At 41.1% G+C, this 25,645-nt stretch overlaps 1 long non-coding RNA gene across 1 annotated transcript in view; it reads right to left on the bottom strand.

The window, feature by feature from the left end:
- LOC143443327 (uncharacterized) overlaps positions 1 to 25,645 on the bottom strand; it is a 72,658-nt gene that overhangs the window by 24,268 nt on the left and 22,745 nt on the right. The window contains exon 2 of the long non-coding RNA XR_013112202.1: positions 12,959 to 14,581. This is a non-coding gene — a long non-coding RNA (uncharacterized LOC143443327). The remainder of the gene's footprint in view (positions 1 to 12,958; positions 14,582 to 25,645) is intronic.

A 25,645-nucleotide genomic window follows, 5' to 3' on the forward strand; every position in this document is an offset into this window, starting at 1 on the left:
CAGAGAATAGCAATTTTTAGGACTTCTCTAGAAGAATCCAGCAAGACAAGAATGAGGCCATCACTCCAGACAGCAGAGGAGCCTAGAAAGGTGGGAAAAAGAACACTGTGGGAGCAGAGGGGAAGACAAGAACCTCGTGTCACCTAGGTCCTACCTATGGTGAGGGCACAGGGTGAGGGAATGCTGGAGAATAAGACCGGAGGCCAGATGTTGGGTTCCGTGCTCCTGAAGCATTCACAGGCTCGTGAAAACCAGGATTGTTTCTAGAAGGTTCCAAGTTTAAATGATTTTATTTTTCCCAGAATCCCTCTGAGATGAGTCTCAATATGATCTGCTGCTTAGAAAAGAAGAAGTTAAGGCACTGATGGAAGTTAAGGCACTTTGCCAAGTTCAAACACCTGACCACTGAGCACAAAATGGGTTAGTGTCCTAAAGCTACTGAGACATCACTAAGGGCTGGGAGATGGGTTCTGAGATGAGACTCACCTTTGTGTATTCTAGTACCTATTTTCACCCTTCTAGAGGATTCCCTGACAAGATGCATAACTGATAAATATCCGTCTCTTTCTCATGTGGAAATTTATATTGTTTGTTTACCCACTTAATGATTACCTCCTCAGCGTATCAATAAAGCAATCAAATAATTGAAATCTTCTGTGATGAAATAGATTATAAATGAAAATTTGTACTTAATGGACAATTATACTTAATGATCAATTAGCTTGGCTAATTTTGCTCTCCCACCTTTCCCCAATAACATTTTGTCAGAGATAAATAGAAGTACCACAGACCTGAAAAATACAAATACAGAGAATGATACCCACAGAAAATCTTGGGTCATTCTGAGTCTTAAGTTCATTCTGTTTGCAGGAAGTTGTCCTGCAACATCATCACATGCAGGTTTGGTACCCGGTCTGTTTTCTACTTTGAGTTTTTGTCTTCCATCCCTCTGAGTTATAGAAAACAGCCCATATATAAGCTTAGGTAAAATAGGTCTCAGTTGACTTCTATGCACATATGGTCACAGCCAAAGCCTCTGCTGATCTCATATGTCCTTGCTCCATGGGAGTCCAGGGCCTTTCAAGGCATCCTCAATTGTGCAGACTCTACCAAGCATCTTCAGTCTCCCACCTTGTTTTATCCCTTAGGCTTTGTTATCCCAGCCTCATGAAGAACCACATTTTCTTTTGCTATCTCCAAAAATCCCAGACTCCCTGCAAGTTTCAAAGTCTCCATCATCTCCATCCTGCCTGTGAGTTCCAACTGGCTGCACTTTCTATCACTCACCTTCTCAGAGACATGCTTTTGATAACAGAGCCTGTTGCCTTGTCTCAGGGACCAAGGCATCCAGAAGGGTGGATCTAAATCTGCACCGGAGCCCTTGGAAAGTACAGGGAAGAAAGACATCTGTGGTTTTAGAACAAATCTACAGCCTGCAAATCAGGCAATTTAGTCTCAAAATATTCTCAGTATTGCACACTAATATTCGAATAAGTCACCAGACTACACCTATAATAATGAACAATAGAGAAACTTAATGTCCTACTAGAGGGAGTATCCATTGGGACAATATACACCCATTAAAGATCAATTAAAAAAAGTTTTAGAGTTTAAGAAGCATACCCTTCTTTCAGAAGGCTTTTCCACATTTTTTTTAGTTTGCTTGGAGGGGAGTATGTGCCATGTGGAGTATGTGGAGTTCAGAGGACAATTAAAATTTAGTATATCAAGGTTATGTGTTAGGGATACCTCAGTCACAGAGTGCTTACCTGACATGCACAAGGCCCTGGGTTCAATCCTTAGCACTGCCAAAAAACAAAAGTAAAAGTCAACCTTCCCTTCCACTGTAGGGAGCAAGTGAAGCTCTGAGAGGTCTGTGTTGTTGGACCAAGGACACAGCCATGCCAAGGACCACAATGCCTTAGCACCTGCCCCCTTGTTCAGCTGTGTGTAATACCTACTGGTTCAACTGGATGTAAAAAACACATTGCGCTTTCCAAGCTGCTGTGGTTTCTCCAGCAGAGTCTGGTCCATTTGATCCCATTGCTTCTTTCTGTGTGTTTATTTTATCTTTACTCCCTCACCACTGCAGTCAGGGTAAACCCTAGGAGCTGTGCAAGAACAGAGCACACTATTATGTGGGTCCCGGAAATCCAACTCAGTTTGTGAGGCTGGAGACAGTGCCTTTACATGCTGAGCCATCTCACCAGGCCCATCTTTACACATACACACACACACTTCTTATTACTTATGTAGTGTGTGTGTGCACACATGCAGGCAAGTATGTCACTGTCTTTATATGGAGGTCAGAACAGTTTTGTTTGTATGTGTGTGCACATACATAGATACATATGTGAGCATGTGTTTATATGCGTGGTGTTTATATGTGCACATGTAATCACATATCACTTGCACTTTCTCCAAAACAGTTAACACACAAGGAAAATAATGACTGTGACCTGTTTTCACAGACTTACTGGTGGAGAACTTAAAAATAAACTTGAGGGCTGAATCAACAGGTTGGTAGGCAAGAGCAATTCCCAGCCCCCACACTGTGCAGCTCCCAACCCCCTATAACCACAGCTTCAGGGAGACTCTCATCTTCTTCTCATCGCCTCAGGTGGCAGAACTCACAGTTACACACTCACAGACAGATGAACATAATTACAATAAAAACAAATCTTAAATAATGAAATTGAAAAGCCTGTAAAATCATAACATAGAGGAAATGCAGAATACAGGAGGTAACACACACACACACAATCAGTATTTACCGGTATACCAAGCACCGTGTTATCTTTTTTTTTTTTTTTTTAAGTTTTTTGGTTTTCCTTTAGAGACATAGCAAATCACATAAATCTGCATTTTGACCAAAATCAGATCTTGGGCAATGTGCAATTTTCAAAAATTTCCCAAGGTTTGGATGTCTCTGTCACATTGTAAATAGTTCACTAATCTGCTATGTATTTGGGAGCACTTTGATAACTTCTCTGGACTTTAGTTTCTCAGACTTGTAGTTTTGTTATTTTCACCCAGCACCTGCCGGACATTCTCTCGTTTCACAAAATATTTACTTAGTGAGAGTTTACTTCTTCCCTATGAGGAAGACACTGTTAATCTTTCCTGTAAGGTCCGGAGAAGCAAAGAGGGTCCTCACTATGGCTATGTCATACTTTCAGAGTAGAGTAATGTGTAAAGAAATGATGCTGATTCGCCCCATGGATCCGGAAGTCCGAGAGCAGGGTGTCAGCATGTACTTGGCTTCAGGCAAGGATCTCACAATGTCTGCAGAGATGATGGCCAGGGCAAAGTTGCCACTTTGCTCCATCACCACCCACCTAGGCCATTCCCATGACCACTAACTAATCCAGCCTCACAAGAAAGACATTCATCTCTCCCAACACCAGCTTTCAACATGTGGTCCAGCCATAAAGACAGGAAGCAGCAGGGTCAGCATTCAGGCCCACGTTGTCTGGCTCCAGACTCCATTATATCAGCCATTGTGGTATTTGGGTCATCTTCCATTCAGACCCACACAGGCACACCTCAGTGCATGTGAAATACTTTCATAGTCTTAGCACATCACTTCCCTGTATTTCCTAAATCATCTCCTCCTTGTATCACTTGAATTGTCTTTTGAAAAGCCAACTGGGGAAATTACTCTCAGTTGTATTTTATGAAGGAATGGCCATCCTTCCATTGAGTATGAATTCCTTAACTTCTGTCTTCCAAGCTCAAGCTCATCTGTTTAGTGCTGAATGTATTCAGTACAGGGTAAGGGAGAGTGTGTCCTTAGATAGCTCAACACACGGGCTCCTGAGTTTCCCCTTCTGTGTGCTGATGCTAGCCATTGTCTTTCCAATTCATCATACTGCTGGACTGGGTTTTACATCAATTATAAAACCAAGTCGGCTTTTTTGATTCTCCAGTAGAAAGAAAGAGGGAAGGCAGTAATTATTTTAATTCATTAAGACAGACAGGAATAGAACATGGAACGTTCAGAGTTTAGTATTTTGTAACCTTCAAAAACTTTATAGACCGTAGACCTCACCTATCAAATAGGCTGTCTAGATTTCTCTTCCCGGTCAATATTAGAATGAGGGATTTTTGCCCTCCAGTTTAAAACTGCAGGTTCCTGAAGGTTGCACCAGCCATTGATGGTATATATTAGAGGTACTTTGTGCCAATGTGCTTAAAAAAAAAAAAAAAACTCTGTTCTGATCCAAATTTGCTTAAAGGAGAGCACTGAAAACTGTAAACTTTGAATCTAGCTAAACATCTCAGCAGGCATATCCTTAGGGATATGTATTGATGTCTGCAACTTACTTTGAAATGCATCCAAAAATGAAGAGACTGATGGATGAACAGGGGGTGGTGAAGTACATAGATGCAGAGTAAAAGCAACAAAGTGTATTTATAGACTCTGATGTGTGCATAGCTATTCATACCTTTGTGCTCTTTGTGTGTGAGGTTTATCATAATGCAATAAAGGAAAAAGTTTTACTATAGAAAACAAGTTATTTAAAAAGAAAAATCACTCTATAGACACAAGATGCAAACCTCAGGCCTGGGAGGATAGTTCAGTCAGCAGATAAGAACATATACTTCTCTTGCAGAGGACCCAAGCACAGTTCCCAGCACAAAGTGGGTATCACACAACCGTCTGTAACTCCAGTACCAGGGAATCTGACATGCTCATTTGACCTCCAACAGTACCTGCACTCACATGTACATCCCACCCCATCATAGGCACATATGCCTAAAAAGAATTTAATTTTTCTTTATCTTAAGATGCCAACTTCTTTTGACTTTACCATTGTCAAAAACCGCTCACCAGAGAATGAAAGTATTGTCTTTACCTGCTTCTTACTTGTCCCTGCCTTTTTCTCCCTCCAAGTTTAACACTGCACAAAAATAGGTATTTGGTAAAGGCATTTTTCACTACTATTCATTTAAAACTCAGGGAATATACTGTGCTGTTGTTCTTGTAAAAATAATTCAATTAGAGAGATCCAGCCATGAAGCTTGATGATGAATATCCAGTCTGATGATCTGTGAAATGCATCCACACAGCTTCTCTAAGGAGCTCACAGATGCTCAGTGCACACTAATATATTCTCTGTGAGGAATTTCAGTTCAGTTGAATTTGGGTTTCTGCTCCAAGCTGGACTTTAATAATGAGATAGACTGTGGTATACACTCATGAAAAGATGTCCAACATAACCAAGTTAACAAAGCGACAAAATTTACATGTTCTGTCTTAGAGTGTGAGTCACTTCCATTTCTGTAACTTTTATGAATGAGTTTCTAGGGGATTGCTTTAAACCTTCAGTCATTCTTTCTAACTGTAGTTGAGTCTCTGGAGTATTGGGACCTTGCAAATATGGAGGCACGGCATCATTGGCATCTGTTTTATGCTCATAAAAATCCACAACACTTAAAAAAAAAAAACCGGAAATACACAGTGGAGCCATTTAGGTTTGACCTAAATTAATCTCTGCTCACAAATGTGTCCAGTGCCTCCTTGTTTGCAGTTGTGTGCAGTTATAAAGTTGCCCCATTATCTCTCACGCAGTCGCTGCATCTAGAGCACTGTGAGAAGTATCTATGAGAGTGACAAGATGTCAGTCGTGCATTAAAAAATACACGCGGAACTAATGTGTTTTTAAGAATGCTCACTTATTCGTAATCACTGTGGTAAGTTTGTGAAGAAAATTTTGACTTCAAAGAAGCAGTGGTATCTAAAATCTTTAAGGGACTTTGCAGTCCCATGTTCCTAGAGGCAAAGCAAACGAAGTGCTATTATTGGCAAGCACCAGCCTACTGTAGGAAGTCTTACAGATATTATATATTAAACACTTATATTCTTGTACCTGCAGCCTAAAGAAACCGAACACACCCTCATTTCCCAAGGTTCTGATGTCTAACGAACTCCTCTCATCATTAAAAGATAAGCTATTCTTACCCAATAACTGAGATTGGTTTGTTATGGGTCTCCCCAAATGACAAGCCTGATTTCCAGTTATTCTTGGATAATTTGAAGGTACTTGTATTTGTTAAATATTGGACAGAAAAGCCAATTGGCTCACTCCATGGTTATCCTGTTCAAACTCCGGCTCTTCAAAAGATTTAAGGTGTCAGAAGTTAAAGCGCTTGCTGATAAGCAAAGCTACATTTTAATTACAGAAAAGGGAAGGAGAATCTGGCATAGGCAGAGTGTGGACTTTCACATACCCTGACGTCCCGCATAGCAGAGCCTCTTTCTGGATGGAGCAGGTACCTAAAGAAACATTGTGGTAACAGAAGTGATAGCCAGTGAACTGCTTTCAGATTTTAAGCAAAGTTCCTTACATTAAAACTGTTTCCCTCCTTTCCTTTAAACACTATTAAAGCCTTGGATGCACTCAGTCAGAAAGAGAAAAGAAAGCGGGGGCAGGGGGTGGAGGGGACCTACAATATTTAAGTCATGCTTCAAAATGCCGCATTTTAACAAGTGCTCAGAAAACAGAGAAACAGAGTTATAATGGGAAGAAAAGGCAACATCAACGTACATTCCCACTAACATCACACAATAAGGACCATTCATGCTTATTATATAAATGATAGAAGTACAACTTACCTTTTGACAAGGTAGGGGCAGGTAGGGGGATCATATAGCGTTGGTAAGCCAGGCAAATGAATTACCAAGGAACATATCAGGGCTGAGTCTCAAGCACAATCCCAAGGATTTAAGAGAGGGATTTGGGGACCTTCTTCTCAAATGGCTGTCATACATACCTCCGGTCCCACCCTGAAATATTCAAATGCTGACTGGCATGAACACACACTGTCTCCATGCTATAAGGACAATTCCAGAAACCCCGGTGTCTGCTAAATGTTCCGCTCTGAGAGGATGGATATCCCGTGCCACTTCCTCAGAATGGCACAGTCGCCCCAAGATGAATAGGGCACTCTGCCAGACAGAAAGTTCTCTTTAGCACAGACTTCTGTGCACTGAGCAGGCACAAACACAGCCCATGCAACCTAAAAGCCTTGATGCATCAAGGAATCAGGCACACAGCCTTTCTGAAAGAGCTACATGGAGTGGCTGCAGGCTGTGTTTCCTAAGATTCACAATCGAAGAGGTTCTTCATATACCACAGGGATCACAATTCCAGGAAAAGAATTTCATATGGAGGAAACATACAACACACACACACACACACACACACACACACACACACACACTCCCAGCTGGCTTGTTAAACCTTTCTCCCAGCACTGAATCTATCCTTTTCTCAAATAGACGCATGCTTGTATATTTTAGCATATAAAAAATGTATAAATTAACAAGTCATGGCTGTTCTATAGCAAAGACAGGCTTGCCATTTTCTATCAAAAGAAATTTAGCGCAAAGCATTAGGAAAAAAATAAAAATATAAAATACAAAGATGAAAAGCCAATGAAAGAGACATTGTAACTTAGAAGAACACTCTCCCCCCAGACTGTGTGAACCAAGGTAGCACACACACCACACCACTTTTGTTCTATCTTGAGAGAGATCCATGGACAGGGCACCAGCAACACACAATGGGTATTTAAGCCAGTCAGTCTTAGCAAATTAGGTAAATTAGAGATCATTCGATGGCATTCTATTGTTGCTATTGTAATCACAGTCATTTTCCCTGGTAATGGTGCTTCCTGATGAAGTGCAGTCCTCAGAGCGTAATTGTGAAAGATACTGAAAGATTCGGGGATGCGACATCTGCTTTTAAAAGCTCTTCAGATTCAAATTGGCATTTTACTTTATCTTGAAAATTTATTAGAGATTCAGCTCATGCCCGGTTTAAATGGGAAGGTGAAGGCAGGGTAGTTTCCATCTATGAATTATTCAATCTCTGCCTGGCAAGATTGCCATCCATGAACGGATGCTCTGACAGTCCCTCCGCACAGCCTCCATTACGCTTGTCATTTTTATTTCTTTATCTACGATCTCTTTCTCAGTTACCCGGCTACTCCCTTAGGGCTTGGCTTCACAAACCCAGTATTTCAAATTGGCAATAACCACATTGTGCTGCTCTCTCAAATCGGCGTCTCCACAGGCTGTCATTTTTCTTTCTCTTTTTCTTTTTCTCCCGCAAATCATTAAAAGCCACATCCATGATATCTCTTAGGCTCTTTGGTTTGATGAATTTCACACACACACACAAACACACACACACACACAGAGAGAGAGAGAGAGAGAGAGAGAGAGAGAGAGAGAGAGAGAGAGAGAATCACTGCAAAAAGAATTATGTTCTTCTAGCATCACAAGAGAAGTCAAGCGTCCTTCTTTGTTGTCAGAGTGACCCATCCTAGGAGCTAGCACAGCATCACACAGGAGGGAGCCAAGGCTAATGCAGGCTTGCTGGCACCCTGATTTGCAGCCCAACTGGATGAAGGCTGCAAGGCAGAAAGACTAATCCAGACCACTGTGTGCTTAGCAAGCACAATTAGTTAGGAAAATAAGAAGTCATTAGATGACCAAAATTAGGCTGTCACTCTTCCTGGCTCCACCTGCACACAGACCGAAGTCCCAATGATTCTCCACTTGATGGCTGGTTGTGTCCCTGCTAGCCGACAGCCGTCCTGCATCCAGACAGGAACTAGGATTGAGTTAGGCCAATAAATCTGGCTTCTCCTTTAAAGCATGATCTAACTGAGGAGTGGTGGGGGTTACGCCAGTCCCGTGACCAGCCTGAAATGGGAGCTGGGGAGTCCCACAGTGCCAGTACGAAGAGTTACCCAGGACTGAGTCAGACAAATCATGCCAAGCATCATCTCCTGAGGGTACAATAGCATGGCACAAGAACCCACCCACCCCCCCAAACTACTCCCATACAAGGTGGGAGAGCAGTTGAGTTCCATCATAGCCAGTTTGCTTAGCAAACTCCGAGCAGTACCTGCCCAGCTGAGATTTCATTCTGCCACTTCAGAAGCCACCGTGCACATTCAGACTGCATCTCAGCTCCTGGCTACACAGAGGTAGTGTTCTTCGTATGTGAGACAGTAGGCAGCAGCAGGGAAATCAAAGTTTACAACTCGATTGCTTTGTGCCTAGCTGTCTGCCTCTGCTTTGCCGCATCTCAACTGGCAATCTGCAGGAGCGGGAGCTGGCATCTGCAGGAATGCAGTATGACACAGCAGTCAGCTGACTTGCAGGGTGTTATCATTCAATGTCCTGTACAGAATCAGGACAGTTTCTAAGGTGGCACCAGGCACATGACCCTGGACATCAACAGGGTCCTGGAGATGGCTGCAGGACTGCAGGCTACGACTGTCCAGCTGGCAATCACTTCTTCGATGTGTTTGTGCCAATGCAGTTTTAACTCAAGACTGAAAGAATTATTTCCATCCTGCTTTTTTAGCTCACAGGCCATTCCTGAAATGACTATTCCATGAAGAAACAGGTTAAAACCATCACCATCCATGTGGCTTGGGTTTCTTGCAATGTGTGCGGAACAATTCTTGCAGGGGTTTCCGTTTTTAAAAACTCTCTCCTTCCTCCCTCACCCCCTCTATTCTCCTCCCTCTTCTTCTGTCCTTAAATCAGGTAGATATTGTCTTACGATACATGGGTGCTGTCATGAACTCATGAATTGTACCTAGCACAATGGTAAATGCAACGGCGAAAACTCAAAGGTAAATTAGTCTGGCAGAAGCCCTTAATAATGGTCAGTGCTCTGAAGCAGCGTATTTGCTTCTGCTGTGAGACTCCATGTGCGTCTCAATTAATGGGACAATGAAGCCAAAAGCTTTATATGGGCACTACCCCGGCGGTTTGAGGAACTGCTAAAACAAGCAAGCTGCCGTTACCAGCATTTGTTTAACGACTGAAATCCTACTGCATTAATTTAACTTGCTGCGATATTTAACAGAACGTCAATTATAAATTTGAGCTAAAAGAATAGCAATAGGAGAATCTGCATGGCGCCGTTCTCTAAGGGCATAGCCTCGAAAGAGAACTTCCTGTCCTCATCATTTAACAGCGCTCTGCATGGGCTCTCTGCTCTATTAGAACAACCCATGAGCAGCTCTCCCAGGTCAGGCACTGGGATGCTGAGTAGAATGGCATATACCTATTTTAGGAAGTGCATACAGGTGAGCGAGTGCATACCCTTTGTTTTGTAAGGGGTTTTAGTGATCTTTTCTCCACTTCTCACTTATGAATTTTAGTTTCCTGTTTGCTTCTCGAGACACAAATCTCACTCAAAGGAAAACGTTTCCAGACAGCAAGCAGAGTAGTCAAAACTAGACAAACAAACATCTCCGTGTAATTATAGTATTAAATGATATCTGGATCTCACTTTTGTGGTTTATGGAGAAGCGCTGAGAAGTGTTACCTAGAGAGAGCCATAACTGGACTCAGTTGCCCTTTTCAGCTCATATTAATAGAGCTGAATGGCCATTCATTCAGATGCACCTTGCTACCTCAGTTGGCAGAGGGATTACCTTACTTGAACCAAGCCCTGGGTTTGATCCTCAGGACCCCATAAAACCAGATCTGATGGTACACACCTGTACTCGCAGCATCCAGGAAGTAGAGGAAGGAAAACCAACAAGTCAAGGTCATCTGCAGTTATATAAGAAACTTGAAGGGTGACCTTGAGCCTTAGCCATCTCAGACAGTGCCACAAAACAAACAGGCAAATCACCAAAAGATAACCCATTGGCAGCAAGCAAACCCTACATGGTAACAATCCATGACTGTTGGCTGACTCCTCAGTAGTTACTTGAATTTTTCTAAAAGAAAATTCAACTTCTTTACAGGTGGGGGGTCTCTGATGGTGAAATCCAACGAAGCATCTTCAGGTAGGAAACCATAACTGAGGGGCTCAGGGTTGTTGATTCTCCTGCTTTATCCTATGGAAACTTTTGTGCCTGAGGTCTTGACCTGCTGGTGGCCACAGGGAAGACTGGACCTGAAGCAAAAGTCAGGCAGCGTAGGTCCTTGCAGCAGCGGCCACCCTAATGGCTCTCACCTTCCGTGATGACCTCTTATCCATTTTGTGATTTGTTTTGCCCTTAAGCCCTTGTCCAGCAGAGAACCCAAGCATTGGTGTTGTTACAAACCTTTCTTCAGTTTGATGTTTCCTCATCATTGAAGCTTTTCAGTTTTTATATTTGTGTATACAAGTGTGTGTGTGTGCATGCATAAGTGAACGTGTGTGTGTGTGTGTGTGTGTGTGTGTAAACCAGTATCCACTTTGTGATTTGTTTTGCCCTTAAGCCCTTGTCCAGCAGAGAACCCAAGCATTGGTGTTGTTACAAACCTTTCTTCAGTTTGATGTTTCCTCATCATTGAAGCTTTTCAGTTTTTATATTTGTGTATACAAGTGTGTGCATGCATAAGTGAACGTGTGTGTGTGTGTGTGTAAACCAGAGGTGGATGTCCAGTGTTTCCACCTTATTTTCATTGTTTAGTTTTTTCCTTAGAACTTGTTTTAAAACTAAAAATTTCATACAATAGATTCTGATCATGGATCCCCTGCCTCATGTCTCCTCACATCCTCCCTACCTCCCTTCTCACCCAACTCCATGCCTTCTTTCTCTCTGTGCCTCAGGAAACAAACTAAAAAATAAAAGGAAACAACAACAACAACAAAAAAGCACAAAAAAGCCCCATACATACTCAGACACATACTACTTACACAAGCACATGCGTATGTACACACACACACACACACACATACATACCACAAAATCAGAAACCATAATATATCAGCAGAAGATCAGTAATGCCCAAAGAAAGCAGGAGGAGACAAAAATAAAGAAAAATAACAATAAAGAAAAAAATCTCTGAAAATATCATTGAATTTGTTTTGTGTTGATCTACTGTAGAGCATAGCTCCCTCAAATGTGGTCTTCGTAATGTCATGGTTTCAATATGCTTGGCCCTGGGAGTGGCACTGTTAAGAGGTGTGGCCTTGTTGGAAGAAGTGTGTCACTGTGGAGGTGGTCTTTGATACCCTCCTCATAGCTGCCTAGAAACAGCCTTCTGTTTGCCTTCAGAACAAGATGTAGAACTCTGACTTCCTCAAGCACAATGCCTGCCTGGACACTGCCAGGCTTCCTGCCTTGATGATAATGGACTGAACCTCTGAAACTGTAAGCCAGCCCCAATTAGATGCTGTCCTTACAAGAGTTCCCTTGGTCATGATATCTGTTCACAGCAATGGAACCCCTAACTAAGACACATACCCAGTGAGAATCCTTTGGAGGAAAGTAATTTTGTGTGTGTGTGAGTGATGGTCAACTGCCGATAGCATCTTGATAAGGGATGGGAGTTCGTATTCACTTCTCCCTTTTGGTGCTGGGCCTCTGTATGGCTTGGCTCATGTGCCCTGTACATGCTTACTTCAGTCTCTGTGAGTTCATATGTACATCAGTCCTGCTGTGTCTATAAGGTGAGGGCATACATTTTTCTCAACTTACTTTAATAAACATTCAACCTCTCCTCTAGCCCACCACCCACCACAGGGAGTAGAAGACAAAAGTTATTAGGATATGGGGGAAGAGATCCTGTTTAGCAAAAGTTTGGGGGGGGGGAGTGAGTCCGGTTTTTGTTATCAGGATATCAGTAGTTCAGTCTCATAGAAAACATCAAATGTGAATCGACAACTACACTCCAGTCCTGAAGAAACTACAAGGCTTGCCAATGTGCTGAGGCCACGGGAAAAGCAAGAAGCCACAGGAACCTCACAAGAAGTTCTTTGGCAAGTCTCTCTCTATGGCGGGACTCAGCAACACAAAGTAAGGTGAACCAATATATGCGTGCCATTAACAGAGAATAACGGGGTAGAGCAAAGCAAACCAATACTCTAGCACATACTGTCTATGGAGTCATGTTACTATTCCTTCATCACACATCCTTTCACATGTCTGCTTTAGCAAAACAGCCTTTGACCTGTGTTAACCAGTAAAACATCATGTGGCATACCTGACCTTCCAAAGAAACCAGGAGTTTCCACTTCAAGAAGGCCTTGTTTTCTTGGTGCCCTGCATCCTCTCTGGCTCTTCCAATTTTTCTGCCTCCTTTTCTGAAGAGTTCTCTGAGCTCTGAGGGGGGGGATTTGATGGAGACGCACCATTTAGGATTGAGTGTTCCAAGGTCTGTTGTTCTCTGCATATTGTTCAGTTGTGGGATCCTCCTGTACGCAGGAAGGAGCTGCTCTGATAAGGACATTCATCTATGGGTATAACACAATGTCATTAGTGATCGTTTTATTGCTACATTCTTTTAGTCAAACAAGAGTATTCCGTTTCCCCTTAGGTCTCTGGTCTATCTAGTCTCAAGCTTTTGGCCACTTAAGCAGTATCAGGCATGGATTCCATCTCATGGAATGGGCCATAAATCCAATCAGATAGTAGTTGATTGCTCCTAAAACATTCGTGTTGCTATTACACCAGCGCCTCCTGCAAGCAGATCACTGTTGTAGATCACAGGGTTTGTAGCTGGGTTGGTGTTTACTTTTCTCCTCTATCAGCATGCAGACAGAGTACCTTCCTGTGCCATGCACACTAGTAAGGAGAGATGAAGGAAGGCTCTAGTCAGGCATCAATCAACTCAACCTTATTTTTTTAGGACAGGGTTTCTTACTGATCCTAGAACTCTCTGATTTAGCTAAGCTGGCTGGCCAGCAAGCCCCAGGAACTGTCTGCATCTGCCTTGCAAGCCCAGGAATTACAAGTCCATACCACCGCCACACTGGGATTTTTACGTGGGTACTGGTGATCACAGCAAGCAGTTTAGAATTGAGTAACTTGCTCAGTCTCTCTGGGGTATTGCTTGTTTATTGTTTTTAAATACAGGATCAAATGTAGCCCAAGCTGGAGTCAAATTCTCATAAGCTGAGAAGAACCTTGAATCCTGTCTCTGCTTTTCAAATAACATGGGCCACCACACCCAATTCCACATAAGGGTTATTCATCATTTGTTTGCTTATAAAGTCTTCCTTTTTTTCTTTTTTTTCCTTCCTTCTTTCTTTGTTTCTTTCTTTCACATATGAATTTGTAGTTAGTTACAAATTAAAACACATTTATGTATATCATAATTTAAAACATGTATGGAAAGTGAAAATAATCCTCAAACTTGCCTTTCTTTATCTTTATTATTCAAATGCTACATAAATCAATAGACGTTGAAATGAACTAGGAAAATCAACATCTGTGGTATATCCATATGTCCCTGAACATGGGGACAGACTGACAACATGTAAGCACCCATCCACAGTTCCTTGTATCCTTCTTCTCCGGCAGTGCTGTCATGGAGACCTTTTGTTCAATCCCGTGTCCTTGTGTGATTCAGGAGCGCTCTGAGAGTGGGTTCCCAGGACTGTGGTACACTTAACTCCATGGCTCTCTACCTTCATTCTGTCTGCTCACACTTGGTGCACATGACAGGATGGAGGCTCAGTGAATTCTTCCTTATGTTACTGAAGATAGCAGGGACATCCATGTTTCCAATGTGAGAACATGATGAATTTCTTCCATTGCAGGTCATCCTGAAATTACATGCTTCCCAAGAGCTGAAGGATGCTGGTCTTGTACTGGAAACGTTGACCTAAAAATCACAGAAAACATAGAAAGAGAGAAGAAGCTGGTAGTAGTAGATCACGCTACAATCCTAGCATATGGCTGACATAGGAGGTTTGTCATGTGTTTGAGGCCAGCCTTGAGTTCCAGGAATTCCTGGGGTCCAGAGTGAGGCCCAAAGTGTTGAAAGAGAGAGAGGGACACTGATCACTCAATGAAAGTTAAAGGAAACAATGTTAATTAAAGCCTAATGCAGTTAATAAATATCAGTTAATTCTAGATATTATTCAGGAAAAAAGGAGGTAAATGTTTTAATTTTTTTGTATTTTGGAAAAATAGACCAATGGAAATGTGACTCTCCCCGACTGTTAAACTTCGGGTCTTAAGTATTTTTGGTGTTTTAAGTATCATGTAGTAAAGGTTTGGTTTCAGCCTGTGGTACTCTTAGGAGACAATAGGTCCTTCAGGAAGGAGGTTGAGCCTAGTTGATGATGTTGGGTCATTAGGGATGTACCCTTTAGAGTATCTTGATGCTGCAATCTGTGCCCTTCTCTCTCATCTTCTGGCAGCTTTGCTCCATCCCACTGTCCCACCATGACCTCCCTCCTCAACACAGACTCAGAAAGAAGCAGGGTGAAGCAATCAGGAATCACAACCTCTGAACCCGTGTGTAGATCATCCTCTCTTTGAAGTGGTTTAATCTCAGGTGCTGTGTCACTCTTTCTCACTCCTCTGCAAGTCCTCTCCAATTCTTCATTCTGCTTCCTCCTCTTCTTCCTCCTTATTTTTTTTTCTTACCACGTTCATTCTGGAAGTCCTAAAAAGTCTATAGATCACTTCTCAATAATATTCTTCAATGTACATGCAATATAACACACAGAATTACTGAAAATATAAATTGTATTATATATCTCACTTAAGAACTACTATGATTGGGCTGGAGAGATGGCTCAGCATTTAAGAGCACTGACTGCTCTGCCAGGTGTCCTGAGTTCAATTCCCAGCAACCACATGGTGGCTCACAACTATCTGTAATGAGATCTGATGCCATCTTCTATTCTGTCTAAAGACAGCTGTCACGTACTCATATACATAAAATAAATAAATCTTTAAGAAAGAAAGAAAGAAAGAAAGAAAGAAAGAAAGAAAGAAAGAAAGAAAGAAAGAACTACTACAATTAATTGCAGGGTGAGTCTTATTGTCTGTGCTCCAGGGATTATTCAGTAACGAAGAAATTTCAAGAAAACCCTCGGTAAGATCCAGAGCAGAAAGAGGAATAGAAGCCCATATTTGAGGCTGGAGGGATGAGGTGACTCACATCATGTGGCTCAGAACCACCTGTAACTACAGCTACGAAGATTGACGCTTCTGCCCTAAATACATGTGCAAATATACACACATATCCATAGATTAAAAAGTAAAATGAATCTTTTAAAAAGACTGTACATATTGAACTTTATTAAATTTAAAAGTAAATGTATCTTTCTAAAATGACCTTGTTCAGGGTATTAGTAGATTCCCAATTTTTGCATTAAAAAGAATTACTATATTTTCCAAACTGATTAAGTCACACCACACAGACCTTCCGAAGTTCTGGGGCTCTTTGGCATGAAGTGTTCAGGATATTAGGATAAGTGCTTCTTTTGGCTTCACTCGTGTAGCAAAGAGGCCATAGAGAACAAGACCGTAGTCCTCAAGACCTCCAACTCCCTCCTATGAGAGACTCATAAAGCCACTGGGATATTGATGTCAGTTGGCAATTTTTAAATATTTAGGACTTTTACTCAGCGATAAACCATTCTTGGATTAAAATCAACCATGGAACGAATATTTATACCACAGAAACAGGCAAATGTGCAACTTGCAGCTGTTTTTCTCTGCACATCTGGTTTACATTCTGTAATATTTAATTATGCCAAGTTGTCTCACAATCCTTTACTTTAGCTCTGGAATCCAGAATGGTAAAAACATAATCACATGTCTGAATGTGCTGTTCTCAGGACAGAGAGCCAGTCTTGGATCCTGTCTACGCCACTGATTATCTGTGAGCTTGAGCAAATGAATTCACTGAGACTGAACCTCCTCTGTGTCAACCAGAACTAGTAGCCATGTGCATCCTGGATTTGAGTTCATGTTATATAAGTGCCTATCACCCACTTAACATAGGTGCTCACACTTATACAACTCCCAACAGCTACTAGCCAAGATTATTTTCCTCTTTTTCCTCTCTCTTTTCCTTCAATTGGGCATCATATTTGATTGACATTTCAGGAGATTAAAGAGAAATCAGATCAATATTATAGATAGTCATCCCTCTATATCCACACGTTCTGAATCTCAGACTCCATGAACCCTGAGTCAAAAATACTCAGAAAATAATCCATCCATATTGAACCCCCTTGCAAAAACAATAGTGTATAGCAATTATTCACATAGGATTTAAACTTCCTTAGGTATTATACACAATGCAGAGATGACTTAAAGAATTCATGAAGATATGGGAAGAGACAGAAGGCTGTAGCGCCAGTTTATGTTTGGACAATATGACACTGCTGGAACACTCACAGAACAGGCCCCAGGTTTTGTCCCATCCTTTCAGTGTCTCTGCAGTGAGCATTTCTGAAAATGAGTTTGCCACCAAAGCATGAGAGAGGAGAAGCTACTAAAGGGTGGTAAATACAGATTCCCTTCCTTCCACTCATCCTGGTCTAACCACTAAAGAGTAAACTATGTGAATACCGTGGTACCCAACTCAAAGACAGTTCCTGGAAATAAAACAGAGAATGCTGTCTGTGTCATTATTAGAGGCTGAGCGTGATTGGGCCATAATTTCTATAAGCTGAGAGAAAGTAAAAGATGTTCAATTCTGCATACTTCCCTTTTTGATGAAGCAGCACATTGATTTCTTCTTATTAGAGGTGGTATTATTGTAAAACATCCAATCGGATAGCCTCCTCTTTCTGTGGGTTTCCCAATCTGCTCTCTCTCCCTACCTTGCCTCCTTCTGCAGTCTCTTGGACCACCCAGTACAGCCTTAGACATTAACACAGCTTACCAATTTCCCATCAAACTGGCATCAGGTTTGATGACAGTTTTTGGCCAGGCTGTGGCCCAAAACACATCAATTTCATAGCCCCTGTGGAAGGTGGTTTTCTAAATAAAATTCTAATAACAGCACTCCTACAAGAACCGAAACATGTACCATTTACTGTCTACAATGCACAGGACACATGTGATAATCTTAATCTTCCCCTATCTTAAAAGCAATAGTCAATGATGCATCATAGGGATTTTTTTAATTTTACATATGAGAAACAAAACCTATGGAGCTAACAATGTGACTCACTGGCAGAGAGCGTCCCTAGCATGCATAAAGCTCTGTGTTCAGTCCCCAGTAGAGTAAAAAGAAAAAAAGAGTATATGCTTATATTATACAGGACGCTGTTTGTAACTTCATGTACACCGTAGAATGATCACCACTTCAGCAGGGCTTATTTAAGTCCCATCATCTCCAATGACAATTATTCAGGCTTTCCAAGAGCTTTATATGAAGGACCATTATTATTCCCATGGGGGAATTAGTTGGATGTTATTGTACTCCTCTAAACAACAACAACAACAACACACATCCAAAAATAGGTAAGAGCCCTGTCTACACTTATCATCAACCTGGTAAAATAGGCTGGTAAATTAAAACCCAGATATTTAATATAGTTTTTAAATGCTTGTCTTGTGTGTGGGGGTGAGGGGGTGTATCTCTATGTAGTCCTGACTGTCTTGGAACTCATGATGTAGACCAGGCTGTCCTGGAACTCATAGAGGTCCTTCTGCCTCTGCCTCATGAGTGCCACCTTTCCCAGCACCCTTGCCCTCTTAACCGTAATACTCAACATGTATTTTCTAAATATTGATGCTTACTTGAGATAGTATCTTGGCAGGATGAGAGAACATAGAGAAGAAAGAAAACCAGAAATCAGGTCTAAGTGTTTTGGAAGGCAAAGAGATCCTTGTCATGGCTGCCTGTATCCACATGTAAATGCATGTATCATGGCCGCATCAAGATTCTAAGGTCTTACAAACCAGTTGGAGTTGAATTCACCAGATAACCATTTCAGCTAATATTGCATACAATATTCTTCATTTTCTAGAAGCCATACCACTTTGTCATACCCGAACAGTCAAACCTTTTGTATTAGTAGGTTCTCAATCTGCATTCAACTAACTACAGATCAAAAGTATAAGGGGGAAAATGTGTCTGCACAGGACATATCTAGACCATTATTCTTGTCGTAAGCCCAAACAATTCAATAGAATGGCCACTTACTTATAGCATCTGTGTCACAATGAGCCAGGTATTTTAAGTAAGCTAGAGACAATAGGGTATGTGTACGTAACACCAAAACATACCATTGCAGCATGTGTGAAAGACTTGAGCCATCTCCAGATTTTACCAGGGGAGTTTTACAGAGACATGTTGAAAAGAGAACAAGTTAGACATAGGTGAAGACAGAATGAGCCAGAGAATAAGAAAGAGCCAGGAAATTAGGACAGATTGCTGGAGTTAGTTTGAAGCCAATCAGGGCAATTCAGAAGAAGCCAAGGGAAGTGAGATTGAATCAGTCATCTTGGAGAGGAGTTTAGAGCCTGAACAGCTGAGTTTACCAGCCTGCTAGGGCATAGAAAGAATGAGTATGTATTCAGTAGTAAGTGTCATAGGCTGAAAACATTCTAGGCCTAGATAAGATTGTATGGAAGCTATGGGCTTCCAGGACTAGGCCTAGGTTAGCAGACTGAGGTAGTAAGCCTCAGAGACAACAGTTAACAAAGGAGAACAAACATTACTTTAACAACATTCCATAGATTAAGCATGTATGGTATTTTGAGTCTCTCCATTCCCAATAGCCATGTAACTGTAACGCATCCTGGGAATACCTGTTCATCATCAGGTCATGGCATAAATTCAGTCATGGCAAATTAAATGGCAATTATCTTTTAAAAAGCCCTATAACACTAAAGATAATCACTATATTTTATGTAATATTTTTAGATCTTTAAAGGTACTAATTCATAAAGCACATAGTACCAAATGAATAATTGCATAGCAAGGGGCTGTAAGGTAATTGGGAAATAATGGTATGCTATTTGATCCTTCCATGAAAACATGTCTAATAGGACAGTTCCCTAAAGTGTTTCTTTAAGCCATGGACTATTTTAAGGTCACTCTCCCTTCACTCTGTTTAACAGCTTTAACTTTCACACATGATATTATTTGGTAAAACATATTTGCCTTAGTTAGGTTTCTATTGTTATGATGAAGATCATGGCCAAAAGCAATTTGAGGACCAAGGGTTTATTTGGCTTAGCAGTTACCGTCTATCATCAAGGAAAGCCAAGGCAGGAACCTGACATAAGGAACTGAAGCAGAAACCGTGGAGGAACACTGCTTCTTGGCTTGCTCCTCCTGGCTTGTTCAGCCTGCTTTCTTATGTGTCCCAGGACCTCCTGCCCAGGGGTGGCAACACCCACAACATACTGGGCCCTCTTAGACCAATTATTAATCAAGAAAAGGTCTCTAAAGACTTTCCCGCAGGCCGATCTAGTGAGACCATTTTCATGATTCATATTCCCTCTTTCCAAATGACCCCTGCCTGTGTCAAGTTGAATAAAATCAATCAGTATAATGCTAAAGCAGAAGCATGTAAAAACCTATGCATGGTGCTATTTTCTGTGTTATGTAAAAGTTTCTAGCTTTTCAACACTGTCTAATAGATGCTGTGTCTTTGGAAAGATATAGTGGTGTGGAACTTTTTTTAAATGTAAAGTTCTTCCTAGCATCTTGATGCTCCTGGAAAATGTTTCCCAGGTATGATTAAGTCCACTAACTCTGATGACAAGTACGTCTGTTTTCCTTCTTCTCTCTCTTGTTTCCTCCTTCCCTCTTCTCTTAATTATGGGTAGCTGGAGATTGAATTATAAGTGTATGTATATAAGAGTAGATTCGTGAACGAGGAGATAGTGGACCCTGAGCAAATCATTTACTACTGAGGGCTTATAAAGTTTCAGGTGGAAATGAAAACATTGTATGGGTAAGGACAGAACCAAAACACTTCTTAATCGTTGTTCTATTGCTGTGAAGAGACACTATGAGCAAGGCAATGCTTATTAAAAACACCTTCAATAGGGGCTTGTTTATAGTGTCAAAGAATTAGTCCATAATCACCATAGCAGGAAACTTGGAACTGAGAGTCACAGGCAGGCAAGCAAAGAGATTCTGGCCCTGGTAAGGGCTTTTAAAACCTCAAAGTCTACCAACAGTGACACACGTCCTCCAAGAAGGTCACACTTACTCCTTCCCAAAGAATTCTACTAACTGGGGACCAAGCTGTCAAACTTGTGAGCCTATGGGATATTCTCTTTAAATCCACCACAGGCACAGAAACACATCATGTATGTAAATGCTTTTAAACATTTGAAACAGGGCTAGAGAGATGGCTCAATGGTTAAAGACCACTGTCTGCTCCTCCAGAGGTCCTGAGTTCAATTCCTAGCAACCACATGGTGGCTCACAACCATCTGTAATGAGATCTGATGCCCTCTTCTGGTGTGTCTGAAGACAGCAACAGCGTACTCACATGCATAAAATAAATCTTTAAGAAAAAAGTTTGAAACAGCTATTTAATAACCTAACATTTTAAAACATTTCTATATTAATTAGGTTTCTATTACTGTGATAAAACAAGAGGAAGGGTTTTATTTTAGTTTACAGTTTTAGTCTACAATGAAGGAAGTCAGAGCAGGCACACCAGGCTAGACACAGGAACCTGGATGCAGAAACCGAAGCAGAGGGATGAAAAGATACTGCTTATTGCTTTACTAAGTATGCTTTCTTATACATCCCAAGACCACCTACCCAGGGATGACACTGCCCACAGCAGGCTAGACCCTTCTGTATCAATTATCAATCAATAAAATGCCCCACCAGCTTGCCTACAAGCTGATCTGATGGGGACTCTTTTTTTCCCTCTTCTCAGATGACTCTAGCGTATTTCAATTTGACAGAAAGCTAACCAGACAGTTTCTAAAATGATCTCATCTCTGCTGCTACTCACCCTCTGTCTCCATTGCTCCTGAATCCTGCCTCTCATTCCAATATCTCATTGTAATCATGCTCAGAAAATGGCTGAGAAGTGAAGAGCTAAAAATACACAAGTATCCTTGGAAATATTAGTCTTCCTTTCATAACAAGGTATTTGAGTGACTAGTATCTCCCGTCTGCCTTTGGGATCCTTCTCTAAGGATACTGTTTACCCTAATCACTGCACCAGAAGTGACCCAAAGAGTTCAAATTAGCAATAATTAGTTTTCAGCTCCACTAGTGTACCTAATACAGTTTTGATGGGGATGGGTGGAAGTGTGATTATACTTGCCAGTGATACTTATGACTTTCATTGATTTTGTGAAATTGTCTATTCCCAAAGTGCTTCACCAAAGCAACTCAGGTGTGTTCCATTTTCAGAGGGGGAAATGCTGACAAATGCCAATCAAAGTACAGATTCAGAGTGACAATGGATTTTCTGTGCTTGGTTCTTTCCTGTCATTAATGCTTATGCCTCTGATCACTCAAAATGGGACCAGCCACTCTTCATTCACCCTGTCACTCAGCATAGCACTGACTGTGTGACACCTAGTTAAATACTATTACAGCCTCCAGAATTACTGTCTGCATTTAAAAGAACAGAAATAGCTTTCTTGTGGTAAGAATCATGCTAGGAGATAAACAGTGGAGACAGGATAAAAATCATGCAGAGTTGAAGGTCACCCTTTGATAGTGAATTATAAGTAATGTTGATTTAGCAGGAGAGCACATTTGTAAGAACCAGACTTCTAACTAGATTCATGAATGGTTTCTGTATGCACATTAGATAAATGAACACACCTTAAGATACAAGCATCTAGTTTGTTAACATCTTAGACTATGAAAGATAGGAGGGACGGGGTCTTGCAATCACAGGGGTTACTCAATACCTTGGGAAATCAAGAAGGGTTTATTGAGAGATTAGAGTTGATACAAGGCTGGAGAAATGGCTCAGTAAAGAGCTTCTCATAAAAGCCTAAGAACAGGAGTATAATCCCCAGAACCCATGTAAGAAAGGCAGACACTGTGATCCACATTTGTCATCCCAGTGCTGGGGAGACAGAGACAGGCAGATCCCTTAGGCTTACTGGCTAGTCAGCCATGCCTGCTTGGAAGTAAAAGATGAATTATGTCTCAAAACATAGGATGGATGGTGTCTAAGAAAGATACCCAAGGTTGATCTCTGGCCTCCATATCTCCATGCACTTGAACAGGCATGTACCCACACAACTACCCACCTGTACAGAGAGATAAATACATACATAAAATTTTTAGAAGGTGAGTACAGCACACACTAAATATTGTTTGGATTTTGTTTTTATTTTGAGACAGGATCTCTTGGAACAACCTTGCCTGTTATGAAACTTACTACATAGACCAGCCTAGCCTCTAACTCACAGAGATCCCTCTCTCTCCTAAATGCTGGAATTAGAGGTGTGTGCCACCATGCCTGGTGGTTAATTATACTTCTTTTAAGAAGTATAATTTAAGAAGTATAATTAACAAGGGCTCAATAGAAGTAGTATTTTACAAGGTATACATTTATGCAAATGAACTTTTATTAGATTATTTATTTATCATCTTTTCTGGAAAAAATTTATGGCTGAAGAAAATTCAAATATGATACATTGAAGATATTGAAGACAAATATGTCACTGGATGGAATTCCAAAGGAGACAGGAGATGAAGCCAAAGGCAAGGCAGAGGAGTTTGCCTGGAGCCTTTCTTTCAGCCAGAAGACTAAGGTGACTCTTCTGTAGGAAGCAGTTTGTAGATCCTGTGTCTGACATGGGATCTGGTCAGAAAAGACAGAGGCTAGCATTGTATTCGGTACTTGTCCTTATGGCTATGACAAAATACTGGACAAAAGGTAAGGTTTATTTTGGCTTTCAGTTCAGGGACACAGTCCACCATTTCTGAAGATATGGTAGCAGGGGTGTGAGGCATTTGGTCACATTGTGTCTACAGCTGGGAAGCAGAAAAAGATGAACACTGCTTCTCAGCTAGGCTCCTTCTTCTTTTCCATTTTACTTAATAAGATTATCCAGCCCATGGGATTGCACTCTCCACATTTAAGGTAGGTCTTCTCTTCCTCAGTTAAGTCTCTCTGAAAATAACTTCATGCCTAGCAAAGTGTTTCCTATGTGATTCTAAATCCAGTTGAGATAACAGTGAAGATGAGCCCTCAGTACCATTCTTTAAGAAGAAAAAAAGAGATTTATTTATTTTTATGAGTACAGTGTCACTGTCTTCAGACACACCAGAAGAAGGCATCAGATCTCATTACAGATGGTTGTGAGCCATCATGTGACTGTTGGGAATTGAACTTAGGACCTCTGAAAGAGCAATCAGTGTTCTTAACCGCTGAGTCATCTCTCCAGCCCTCACAATCATTCTTCTAGACACTGATATTGTGATGATTTTAATGCAGTCTGAAACTAAGTTGGCTTCTGTCAGTCAACACACACCTCTCTTTGCAAAGTACTACAATGTATAGGAAAATTATAAGGGGTCTTGGCATTGGAATCAAACTTTCATCAACTCACTGGCCAAAGTTCTTAGGTCAAACTAATTAGAATGCTTAATTTTCTAAAGCATAAGACAAAGATTATAGTAATAACCTACCTCAGAGAATTACTATCAGAAATAAATGGGGCAACTGCACATTCAATACATATTCACTATTAATTTAGTTTCATTTGTTCTTTGACATAAAGTCTTACATAGCCCAGGATAGCCTCAAATCCCTATATAGCTGAGGCTGACTTGAACTTCTGATCCTCCAGTCTCTATCTCCCAAGTGCTGTGGTTGTAGGCTTGTACCACTATGCCCAACTCTAGATGTTGTTTTTATTGCTTACAGTACTCTCATGGTAAACAAAATTTTAAATGTTATTTAGGTGTTGTTCGTGAGCACTCTTCACTATCTGTGGAGAGCTGATGCTTTAGCCCCAGGGGTAAGACTTTATATTTGACCTTCTTGAATTCTATACATGAGATTTGTTTTACTCTTTTATATTCCTGAGATCCCTTTGAGTTCTAAACTCAATGCACATTGGTCACCCTCATAAAAGTCTTCTGAGAACCATAGCCAATTTCATACCAATTCTACTTCCACTTCTTCTTGAGTGAAAATCACTGGTTTGGTTGTAGCAGCAGAATAAATTGAAGTTCTTTCTCTGCCAGTATCACTTGCACCTAAGAGTGGTCATGTGATACAGTTCTAGCCAATGTGGTAAAAGCAACAGTCTTTAGGTGGGCTTTTGGGTAAGTTAATTAAAGAGGCTCTAGCCATGAAAATGGAAACCAGAGTCTAACAATAATAAAGAATAAAGCACAATAACAAATGCTCTCTGTCTATGTGCTCCAGCTACTATCTCTAGAGGTCTCAAAATATTTGGAGAGGGTTTATAAGATGATTCAGCAGGAAAGGGTTCTTGAAATTAGGCCTGCTGACCTAAGTTAAATCCCCAGTACCCACGAAATGGAAGTAGAGAATATATTGCCACAAACTGTCCTCTTTCTTCCACATGTATACTGTGGCATGAACACATGCGTACATCACACACACACACACACACACACACACTAAATAAAATGTAAAAACAATATAACTAAAAAATAACTAAGAAACAAAGAATTTGGAGGGTGGCTGGGAAGATGTCTCAGTCAGCAAAGTGCTTGCTATGCAAGCAGGAAGACCTGTATTTGGACTGCCCACACCATATAAAAAGTCAGGCATGTGAGCACATGCCTGTAATCCTAACAGTGTATAAGCATAAACAGGAGCTCCTGCATACCCAACATAGTTGAAATGGTAAACTCCAGATTCAATGAGAGACACTATCTCAAAAAGAATAAGGTGGACTGAAGTGGAAATTTCTGGTTTCTTTGGAGACTCAGTTGTATCATGTGATGTTTTTTTCTGGAAACTCCTATGAGAGGATGTTTTGAGGC

This window comes from Arvicanthis niloticus, chromosome 8 (genome assembly GCF_011762505.2).
Source record: "Arvicanthis niloticus isolate mArvNil1 chromosome 8, mArvNil1.pat.X, whole genome shotgun sequence".
Lineage (NCBI taxonomy): Eukaryota > Metazoa > Chordata > Mammalia > Rodentia > Muridae > Arvicanthis > Arvicanthis niloticus.